The 12353-nt window shown below is 41.2% G+C and overlaps 1 long non-coding RNA gene across 3 annotated transcripts; it reads right to left on the reverse strand.

The window, feature by feature from the left end:
• Positions 1 to 1027: 1027 nt before the first annotated feature.
• Positions 1028 to 12081, reverse strand: LOC311127683. Of its 3 annotated transcripts, none has more exons than XR_014613131.1 (3): positions 2170 to 12081; positions 1920 to 2019; positions 1028 to 1729 (listed from the first exon to the last, which is right to left on the reverse strand). It is a non-coding gene; the product is annotated as an uncharacterized lncRNA (long non-coding RNA). The 3 variants fall into 3 exon arrangements; XR_014613132.1 differs by having other exon boundaries at positions 1028 to 1637; positions 1690 to 2019; XR_014613133.1 differs by having other exon boundaries at positions 1028 to 2019.
• Between the last annotated feature and the right edge of the window lie 272 nt (positions 12082 to 12353).

A 12353-nucleotide genomic window follows, 5' to 3' on the forward strand; every position in this document is an offset into this window, starting at 1 on the left:
AAATAAATCAGATCCATTTATAGAACATTGATGCATTGATGAAGCACTATAGGGTAATCCAACCCCCTGCACACTGCCTGAATGATACCACCAGTCCAAGGATATTCATGACTAATGTCTATCTGAAAACTATAGCTTTATTATAATGACACACAGTTAATCTGCTCTAGTTTTATATAATGTCCCTCAAAACATTTAGCCCAAAAACCAAAGACCAAGTATAATATGCTAATATATATATATTATGTAAATTATCTATATGCGGTATTGTATTGAAACCACAGGGTTAGCTAACCCACCAAAGAATTAACGACAGAATGTCCTAGCAATCTCCCGGTGCAGGACTTCCTTGAGATCATCATATAGAATACTTACATTAACAATCAGAATTTGGCTCCAAATACCTAGTATTATCTTTTCTAAACTCCAATGATGCAGACAAGTTGTGATATATTTCGGATGAATGTTGTTGACACAAGTCCAGGTCAAAAATGCCAAAAGCAGAAAAGACTGTCTATATACAGCTATTTATCTTACCCATGTCAAATGAATAATAGTTAGGTCAATATCCATGTTTATATGCCAGCTTTACAATTTAGTTGTGCAATCCTTTCCCCAGGAACTCAGAACAGAAGCAGAGAAATCCTGTATAGATGTGATCTACCTCTAGTTAGTCTGCTAGTTCCCTGTTTTTCCCAGAAAACCTGGTTAGAATCTCCCCTGAATCAGGAGGGAATTAGCAGGAAATCCGGAACCCTCCAACCAGGATTTCTGGAAAACCTGAGAACTTTGAGAAAGCAACCCTAGTCTGATTTTATAACTGGAGAACAGACCAATAGACAGCAGGTAGAGACATGATATTAGAGAGGATGCTGAAACATCATCAACATCATCAGATAATCTTATGAGGGGAGTATACGACTTAGAGAGACCTTTCCACAACCAGCTACTGGCAAGTATGCAAGCACAACACACGACAGACACACACACACACGACCGACTCACACACACACACACACACACACACACACACACACACACACACACACACACACACACACACACACACACACACACACACACACGACCGACTCACACACACACACACACACACACACACACACACACACACCATTGACTCTTTACAGTGTAAAGCAACTACTACACGTAGCTCTCTCTCAACATTTGTAGCGGTCTGCAAAGTATGTGAGCACAATCTTGAAGCACATTTTCTTTGCAATAGAACTGGAGCTGCAGCTCAATGTAGAATGTTCTTCACATATTAGAAAACTCAGGATGCCATTTCTAAACAGCGGCTGATGAACACCGACTACTACTACTACTACTACTACTACTACTACTACTACTACTACTACTACTACTACTACTACTACTACTACTACTATACTACCCACTCTTGCACACACACAGTATAGTACTATGCTCTCTATAGTGTAATCACGACCAAACCACAGTAGGACAGTGGAACACACCCATGAGGAGCCATTTCCCCTGTTTCCTAAATTTGTATTATAGAAGGTTTCTGGTAAGACTAAAATTATTATTCTACCCTAGCTTAACATGGTTTATCTAAACATAGTAACCATCAATTCTATTTTAATGACAATATCAATCAGCTCCATGCAAGCCTCCACTAGCCTCCACTAGAGTCCACTAGTCTCCACTAGCCTCCACTAGCCTCCACTAGCCTCCACTAGCCTCCACTAGCCTCCACTAGAGTCCACTAGTCTCCACTAGCCTCCACTAGCCTCCACTAGCCTCCACTAGAGTCCACTAGCCTTCACTAGCCTTCACTAGCCTCCACTAGCCTCCACTAGCCTCCACTAGAGTCCACTAGTCTCCACTAGCCTTCACTAGCCTCCACTAACCTCCACTAGTCTCCACTAGCCTCCACTAACCTCCACTAGCCTTCACTAGCCTCCACTAACCTCCACTAGCCTCCACTAGCCTCCACTAGTCTCCACTAGCCTCCACTAGAGTCCACTAGTCTCCACTAGCCTTCACTAGCCTTCACTAGCCTCCACTAGCCTCCACTAGCCTCCACTAGAGTCCACTAGTCTCCACTAGCCTTCACTAGCCTCCACTAACCTCCACTAACCTCCACTAGCCTCCATTAGCCTCCACTAGCCTCCACTAGCCTCCACTAACCTCCACTAGTCTTCACTAGCCTCCAGTAACCTCCACTAGCCTCCACTAGCCTCCACTCGCCTCCACTAGCCTCCACTAGCCTCCACTAACCTCCACTAGCCTCCACTAACCTCCACTAGCCTCCACTAGCCTCCACTAACCTCCACTAGCCTCCACTAGCCTCCACTAACCTCCACTAGCCTCCACTAACCTCCACTAGCCTCCACTAGCCTCCACTAACCTCCACTAGTCTCCACTAGCCTCCACTAACCTCCACTAGCCTCCACTAACCTCCACTAGCCTCCACTAGTCTCCACTAGCCTCCACTAACCTCCACTAGCCTCCACTAGCCTCCACTAGTCTCCACTAGCCTCCACTAACCTCCACTAGCCTCCACTAGCCTCCACTAGCCTCCACTAGCCTCCACTAGCCTCCACTAGCCTCCACTAACCCATGTCCTCATCACTAACTTACTAGTAGGACTCTGGACCAGTCAGCGGTCTGTGACCTCTGTGAACCAGTCAGCAGTCTGTGACCTCTGTGAACCAGTCAGCGGTCCGTGACCTCTGTGAGATGAACTGGCTTGGCTGATCAGGGCCTTTGTAATAGAAAAAGAGGACAATCTCAAAGACGGTGCCTGTCGGTTCCATCTCTTGACAAGGTTCAGACGCTGATATGGAAGATGGATGCTCAGCATGTTATAGACGGCAGACAGACAACCTTAGCCTGGGTCCCAGATCAGATGGATTCTCAGCATGTTATAGACGGCAGACAGACAACCTTAGCCTGGGTCCCAGATCAGATGGATGCTCAGCATGTTATAGACGACAGACAGACAACCTTAGCCTGGGTCCCAGATCAGATGGATGCTCAGCATGTTATAGACGGCAGACAGACAACCTTAGCCTGGGTCCCAGATCAGATGGATGCTCAGCATGTTATAGACGACAGACAGACAACCTTAGCCTGGGTCCCAGATCAGATGGATGCTCAGCATGTTATAGACGACAGACAGACAACCTTAGCCTGGGTCCCAGATCAGATGGATGCTCAGCATGTTATAGACGGCAGACAGACAACCTTAGCCTGGGTCCCAGATCTGGTTGTGCTGTCTTGTACAGCCAACACCCTGGGAGCCAGGCTAAGAAAGAAACAGACCAGGAAGAGTGTGGCTTTGTCCCAATGGCACCCTATTCCCTACATAGTGCACTACTTTTAGTGTGCTATATAGGGAATAGGGTGCAGTTTGGGACACTGTCCAAGTCTGCTTCTTACCTGCTCTGCTGATCCTCCACCTGTATGGTACACCAATGATTATTATATACACATGCCTGTGTTGAGGACTCCATTCAACACACAATAGTAATCATGCATTATATTACACATTCTGTTAATATACAACCTCCTCCCTATCAAGTCAACCCCTTACATAAGATCTTTAGAGTTCAATCATGTCAAACTCGGCCATCGATCAAACAACCAAAGCTAAGAGTCCGGTGAGCAGCCCCTTGTCCCATAGAACACAGGTTTTCGTGATACAGAAGCAAGCCAAAGGCTTGAAGGACCATAAATGGACACTTGAGACTTTTTCTATTTATTGACAAATCAAACCAAAGAAACTTTTTCTGCACCTAACTGTTCTACAGAGGATGATAATTATAAATGTGAGCAGCGATGATGATGAGGAAGAAGAAGAAGGAAGAGGAGGAGGAGGAGGAGGACAGACATCAGGGGGGGAACGGAGAAGTAGCTTTGTTCTGTTCTGATTGGTCAGGACATTTTTTTTTAAGGGGAAGCAGGATAGGAGTGAAAGGGAAAGGTGTGGGAGCTATGCCGTCTCCCAAGGCAGCTGTCTCCCAAGGCAGAATGATGTGTCTCTGAAAGTTGAAGGTTGTCTTTAACGTGTGCCTATGCAGTTTTTCAACAAACAATGGAAAACAACAACGAAAACCTCATCAGCTACAAAACCAAAGATTCAGAATTATTCCCACAGAAGTTTTCCCCCCCAACGCTTATTTTCCCGACAATGTCTACCATATATACAGTCACATAGGTATACATGCATCCATACTGTATAGATTCCACTACCCAGTACATGCATGTATATTCCTGCATGTATGTATGATTTTTTTTTTGAGTACGCTCCTTCTCCAACATGAGACTGTGTGATTCAGTAGGTATGATACATTCTCTCCATCTCCCCCCTTCACTGGACACTGACTACCTCGGTTCTCAATCTGTCCACGCCACTAGGGAACGTCATGCCAGGGGGGGATTCAGGTGTACCTGGCACTGCAGTCTGTAGAGAAACATGATTCTGTGAAACTATGTGAAACTACACACCAAAGATAACTGCTGTACAGCACACCACAATCCTTCCAGTTACACTAACTACCATGCCGTTGTACTCAGATCCTTTCAGTTCCACTAACTACCATGCTGTTGTACTCAGATCCTTTCAGTTCCACTAACTACCATGCTGTTGTATTCAAGACTTACAATCAGTCACACTGCACACGTCTGTCTGTCTCTCTCCCTCTCTCTCTCATCTCATCTGTTCTCCTCTCTCTCCAGTCCACTGCTGAATCCCGGCGTCCATGTTAGTGAAGCAGGGTACATTAGGGGACCGAGGGATTGGGTGCTCATAGGCACATCCTGTATGACTTCACTTCTTTTTTGGGGAAAACAAACAAACTCTACTACTCCTCACAATAAGCAAAATCAAAAATACAAAACAGAATAGCAGTTCAACCTGTTGAGAGAAACTGCTCAAATATCGGTCAAATAGCTTTATCCTTTCCTAGTTGTCTCTCTGTAAGGCTTCTAGTACAAAGATGCTCCGCCACGGTCCTCGTGGTCCTGGTTCTAACCCTGGTCTTGAGGCTTGGAGCCTGGCGGAGTCCACTTCCATACTCACTACAGTCTGGTCTTCAGAAACATGTACCAACCATGGGTATGAAACCAAAATCCAAAGAGGTTTTCATTGCTTGTCTTTAGTACTTACGTTCGTTTGCCAGTGCCTAATGTACAATTATGTTGTCTTTCCTAGGTTTATGTAATATATGATTTTATTTATGTAATTTATATTTGTTTTAATTAATTGAGAATTCATTTAAATTGCCAAATCTCCCGTGGAACCCTTTACCATGATTAGCTTGCCAAAGTTTACATTGTTTGTCCTGTTTTCGTTTGATGACGCTTGTCAAACTATTTATTTAAGAGGTGTGTTAGTACACATGACAGTTTTTTTTACTTAATGATTTAATGTTATTTAATTAGATGTAATTGTTTGGATGAATATTTATGGTATTTAAGAATGTTAGAGCATCAAAGATGCAGTGCTTATGTCTTACCCCCATTCATTTATGATTAGTTAGCGTGACTTTAAAAAGCCACAGAGGGTGTTTAATTGTTTAGTTGATAATGACAGAACAATGTTTAAAAAATGTAGTAATGTCAGTAGTTGTAATGATGAATATCGCCACTATATTATTATAACTAATTTAGTTAAATCTCTTTCCTATATAGATTTTTTTCTTTAACTTTATTCTTCCTGATGAAAACAATCTGTTGATGAAAAGATAATGAATGAGCACTGCATCGGTTTTTTCTTCTGTGATTTATTATTAATTTATTTATTTGCATTATTCTGCTTACCATGATGGACAAGCAATGCATTTCAGACTGATGTTTGTGCCACTGATAGGACAGGGTCACACGTTGATTGAGACAGACAGACTCACCAAAGATAACTGGAACATTTGAGAGGTTGATCGTTGTTTTACTTGTTAGAAGGAAAACAGAGGATTCCCTTAAACAAGCTGCTTCCAAGACTGACTTGTGTGTGTGTAAAAATTGTTCTATTTCTATAGTGAGAACCAAAGAGGCTACCTCACTGACCTTTCCATTTGTCATTTTAATCGTCTTGATGAAACCAAAGATACCAAAGATTTTTTTTTCTCTAGTACGGTCTGCGCTTGGCTCATGCTTTCATTTTGATATTGTCTCTCGCTCTCTTTCTCCTTCCCTCTCCCGTCTTTTCTCTTGCTCTCTCCAGCGCATGCCTTCTCCTCCCATACAATAACAGGTGTAAGGGGGAAGGTGAAGGTGTGTGTTGTGGTTAGGGAAGGTGAGGGTGTGTGTTGTGGTTAGGGAAGGTGAGGGTGTGTGTTGGGGATGTATGATCAGTGCTGTGTTTCAGAAAGCCCTTCACCAGATCACAGTACACATGTGTCAAAACCAACGCCGTTTTGCACTAAAGCATTGAGGCAGCCTAGGGGCTGGTTACTCTGATGGACAAAATACATCTACATACTCTGCATAAAGAACATATATACACTACTATATTTCCCAGACATCTTGGGATTGACGTTTCGCCTTGATTTAAAAAAAATGTAACGACCAAATAAGCATTGCCGGAAAAACAAATGTTTCTGAATCTACAACCACAGAAGAGTCAGAATGATTAGCCAAAAACACGGTGTCCATCTTATCAAACTGAAATTATATATTAAGTTATATAATATTTAATAAATATTTCCTGTGAAATTCCTACTTCCTGAGAAAAGAAGGTTACAGTCCATACGTTTGAAATGCTTCCCTCAATCCCCAAGTATCAATCCTAACAATCAGACTTAATGGAAATAAAGCAATGAAAATATACTGTAAATGGACATCCAAAGCCACAATCCTCCTCCCTGCCTATTGTTTCAGTGCAACGTTGTGATTTAAACCAAACCAAACCAAAGAAACCTCAATACAAAGAAACCAAAGGCACTGGTGAAAGGCCTCTCTGAAAGATGCATACCAAAATGTAACCCTGATGCATTCTGGTTCGACAAAACAGAACACCTGTAATAATAATTATAGCAGTAGTGTACTCCTTGGGACTAATTGTGTGTTCGTAACCAAGTGGGAGGTGGGAATTTACCAGTTGTTAAGTCGTAAATACCAGTTGGATGCGTTCACGTGCTTTGAACTCGTTGAGAAACGCAGATTGGCTAATGGCCAACAAGCTACGTAAATTATAGTGTTCAAAAACCATATTAATAGATAGCTTTTTATAAATAATGTTTTGTTGTTGCATTTAACTGCCGGAAATGCTGTTATAGAGGCCATTCTCTTAGTAGGTGATGTCAGAGGTCACCATGTGGGAGAAGTGTAAGTCGCTCTGGATAAGAGCGTCTGCTAAATGACTAAAATGTAAAATGTAAATGTAAGTGGGAACTCAGGGACGAGTTTGGTTCCCAATAGTAATTAACAGTTGGAAGGGGCCTTCAAGTGGAGTTTTCCCAGTTGTATGTAAGAAAATTCCCACTTCCCACTTGGTTACGAACACAGCATTATACTAATCATTGTCTAGCTCCTGTTTGGAAAAAATAATATGGAGTAGAAATGAGAGAGAGAAATAATGTTCAATCTAGTTGGAACTTGGGACAATTGTCAGTTATGAAAGTACAGGAGGTCATCTACGTGTAGCCTATACAATGTAGCATATATTACATGATGACATCTATATATGCAAATAGACTTAAGAGATGGGAGTGGCAGCAGTTGATGTGAGACTCCTGGAACCATATGACAATACTGAGTCCAATGGATTCTCTCTCTAGAGTTGATATGATAGGCTTATAGGCCTATATTACTAATAGGGTTATAGGCCTATATTACTAATAGGGTTAGAGGCCTATATTACTAATTGGGTTAGAGGCCTATATTCAGCCAGCTATATTAGTTTTCCAAATGGGGCTGCTTTAACAAAGACGTAAAAACAGGCGTTTGTTGCAAAGTATGAGATAACCATGAGACGAGTGCCTTGCTTGAACCAAAGCGAAGTCTAGACTTTTATTCCTGTGAATACCTCAGCGTCTAGCCGGCCGTCACGTTGTTGACTAGTGGACAGTGTATTAGTCCGGCTCTGTGGTGCTTTGCAATGCAATCACTAAGCGAACGACAAAGAGAAATGATACCAAAGGCTTTCCAAATCTATCTGTTTCCCCTCCTCTTCTATCCTTCTTACTCTACCAAATGGTTGCAAAGCTTTAAATAAAAAATAAATAAAAAGTTGTGGCATGTCAACAGCGCAGACCGTGCTCTCCTTAATGTTCTCAGATATACCTCAGAGATACTAGTGGTTAGGGTAATGTTATTCTAGCGTATGTAATAAATTATTCACTTTGCTCTTCTTTTGGTTCTTTTCTGTGACTTTACGAGACAAACAAAACAAAAAAAGCTTTATACATTTTAAGTTGTGATTTTCGTAATAGTTGAAGAGGTGCGCTTACCAAAAACAAATGCTTGTCTTATGCTCTCTTGTTAAATGTGACAATTTTTTTCATCTTTTGTGGTTTGAGTTTTTAATTGTTTCTATTTTTATTTTTGTTGTTGGAGGGGCTCCGGTTATTCGCTCAGCTTTCTGGATTGGGGATAGTTGCAGAATGAGCCCACAGTTTACATGTTACAATGTAAAAAAAAGAAGAAAAAAAAAAGAAAAACTGTTATTCTGTTCTAGTTTCTCACCACCATTTTGTAAATGTTTCCTTCTTTGTCTTATGACCTATTCTTCTGTGTTGAATTGTAGCATTACAATTAGCAACTGCCAAACAACAGTGCTATAGCCCAGATTTTATGCATGAATATATTTACAATTAGCTAGCAGTGTAATGCATTGTGACTTAATTACTTTTTCAGTTCAGAATCCGTACCACTCTATGGACTGCATGTGGTTTCTGAGAGTGTGGCTCAGTTGTGTATATACCCCCCCCCCCCCCCCCCCCCCCCCACCCCCCCACCCCCACATAGTGGACCCTCTGGGTAAAACGTGAATAAGCTGAAGGGTCCATATTCAGAGTAGAAGGTTATGAACACAAGGCTAACTGTTAACATGCTGCACAAGGCTAACTGTTAACATACTGTAAGGGTGACAGATACATAGAATTTGTTAGAAACCTGTTTTGAGGCCGATTTGAGACAGTAGTCCACAACTCTGATATAGCCATGTGTAGCAACTTACACAGCGTAGAATTTGACATCGATGGACAAACTATGTAGTATTTAACCAACAACAACAGACCTGAAAACACAGCAGAATAATCCTCTTTCAAACGATGTTACAGAAAAGCCTCAACTTCATGACGTCACAGAAGATACTGTGCCAGACAATCTATGCCTCTGTTTCAACTTCCGGCTTAGCTGACTGACAAATAAAACCCTATTATCCGACCACAAATGAGTTTAGGATGAAGTGATTATACTCTACTCTGGTCCTAACTGGGTAAAAACCACCTCGTAGAGAGATCAACAGCAAGGCCACTAGCCTACCTCAGGGGTCGGAGGTGAAGGGTCAGACAGTCTGATGACCGCAGGGGTTAGAGGTCAGAGGTCAGTCTATACTCGTTAATTTAGTAGAACATGAGAATGTTGAACAATAACTTTTCAGAACACTTTCGATCAATCAATCTCCCTCTCCACCGTTGGATTCTCTCTATGTATCTATGCGTGATGGAACGTAACATACATTGGCTCAGTAAGGGTCCTTTTGTAAGCATTTTCACACAACTGAGCCGAACCGAACTGAGCCCGAGTTGTACTGGCCTGGTTGGTTTAGGTCGGCGTGACAGTGTGAAAAGGGTACTAGAGAGCAGTGTGGTCAGACCAAAGGCATGGTGGTGTTACAATCTGATGATACCAGGAACTACACCTGGAAAGGATGACCTCACAGGAGGTGACTGAGAAGCCCGGTTCCAGGTCTGTTTGTGACAACCACCATAGGAGTTGAATATAGAACACAAACAGACCTGGAACCAGGCTAGCCTGAGTGGTAGTGGTTGAATATTCTAACTAAGCAAAAGCTTAATTCCAAAGATCAAAACAAAGCCAATATGCTGTCTATCCCAAAGTACAATTATACAGTATGCATTTTACATTTTCTGTAGATTTCTACTGATTTGTTTATGTTGGTGTTTTTGTTTTTGTAAAACAAAATCATGATTTTTTTCTTTATTTTAATTGGTTGGAACACAAATGGGAACTGGTATTAAATTGTGGTGTTGTATTGGAGTCGTATGGATAACCTATTGATAAGCAATTAAATGATGATCAAAATGAAGGAAATATTCAGAGCTAATGTTGTTCCGCTTACCCTGTCTGTGTAAAGACAAAATAAACCCTGTCTGTGTAAAGACAAAATAAAGAAATCACAATGGTCTTATCCATATGATTTGTCCTCATGACTTGAAAACCAAAAAGCATTTTTCAGATGAAAATGATTGTATACATGTTTTGTTCCATGTCTCAAATAGAGATGCTCAAATCAGACTGTAATGTTTCAGTTTACATTTTAGCAGACGCTCTGGGAGCGACTTAGAGGAGCAATTAGGGTTAAGTGCCTTGCTCAAGGGCACATCGACAGATTTTTCACCTAGTCGGCTTGGGGATTAGAACCAGCGACCTTTCGGTTACTGGCACAACGCTCTTAACCACTAAGCTACCTGCCGCCCAAGTTCTGCCGTTTACTTCTCAAGACAAGGAGAAAAGATAAGACTGTTTAAAATAATCCATTAGTTTTCTTTCTTTCCTTTGAATTTAAGCATTTTGAACAAAGAGATAGCAAGAATGTATTGGGCCTGAATCACCGGACTACCGTAGAACAATTCAACTGCTTTAAAACACACATCATTCACTCCACCTGTGTCGATGAGACCACAGCATTTATAATAATCTGGTGTCATGGATACTGACAGATTGCTGGGTAGGGAGTGTCCTACTGCCTAATATTGCTAGAAGTGATTTCTGTAGTGGGACATAAAGACTGAGGCAGTGATCTCAAATCCATGCTCTTTGATACAGTACGGCCTAATGAAAAGGAACAACTAATGTGATATTAACAAGTCAAATAAATACTCTAGCATGATGTGCTTTGACGGGGTAATAGTTTGTTTTATACATTTATACCTTTATTTTACCAGGTAAGACTGAGATGAGTCGATGTGATGAATACCAATACCAAAAAACCTAAATACATTATGGCTAAATTAATTCATATGGAGCAAGTCTGGAAGGTAACAGCACAGCTATCTTATAATATAATATGCCATTTAGCAGACGCTTTTATCCAAAGCGACTTACAGTCATGTGTGCATATATTTGTACGTATGGGTGGTCGCGGGGACCGAACCCACTACACTGGCGTTACAAGCGCCATGCTCTATCAGCTGAGCTACAGAGGACCACAACCTTCACATTCACCTACAGATACTATACATTCATCTGGAGTTCTAGAGTTGTTTCATGTTCTCGATCATCTGACTGGTCACTTAACTCAACTCAACTCAAAATAACTTCCCAACACAGTTTAAATCTGTGAAATATTTACACAACTGAGAAGAGCCATACGTTCAGATTGTCATACTTATATCTGTTTGCATGTATTTCAGTAGTTTCCCTTTTCAATTTGAGCAAACAATACATATTGGGTCTGGATTCTTTCTAAACCTTGGTATATGATCCCTACCCTACAAAATAGGTAGGACTTCAAAATAGTATTTGTGCCTCTCATCTGTGCAATATTATTAGGTGTAAAAATAAATAAAAATAAAACAGGTAAAAGGTAATGATGAAAATACCAACTATCTGTATCAGTGTCACGTGTACGACTGCATACATTGGAGCTTTAATCATGTTCAAGTTGTCGATGTAATGGGCACTTTAAAACATTTGACCAACATCCCAGTCCTTTCTCAGATGATTCATCTGTGTGTTTGTGTGCTGTTTATATTTGCTGCTTTACATTGCATTCGTGTTTTGTAGGCATCATGCTAAATACATTTTTTTTTCTCCCGGTATCTCAGTTTTAGTTTTTTATCCCCACTATCATCAAATGGTAGTGTTGTATATTCTGCTATTAATATCAAATAAACTGCTTTGATTTCTTCACATTCAGTCTCTGCCGCCTGTCTTTGATTTCTTCACATTCAGTCTCTGCCGCCTGTCTTTCGTAAATTCGTCTGAGTGTGCCAGAGCGCAAAATAACTGATGAATTTACGAACGCTCAACACCAGTCGGCAAAAAAGCGTAATTAAATTGTTGCCAGCAGCACAGTTATAGTCACCAACGCTCTAGATAACATGAAAACAGCCTAACCAGCTCTGCTTGGAAGAGTAAAATGATCAGAGTGAGGTGTTCTTTCTGGAAGTAGCTAGAAAGCT

Source organism: Coregonus lavaretus, assembly GCF_964263955.1.
Source record: "Coregonus lavaretus genome assembly, chromosome: 4".
NCBI classification, from domain to species: domain Eukaryota; kingdom Metazoa; phylum Chordata; class Actinopteri; order Salmoniformes; family Salmonidae; genus Coregonus; species Coregonus lavaretus.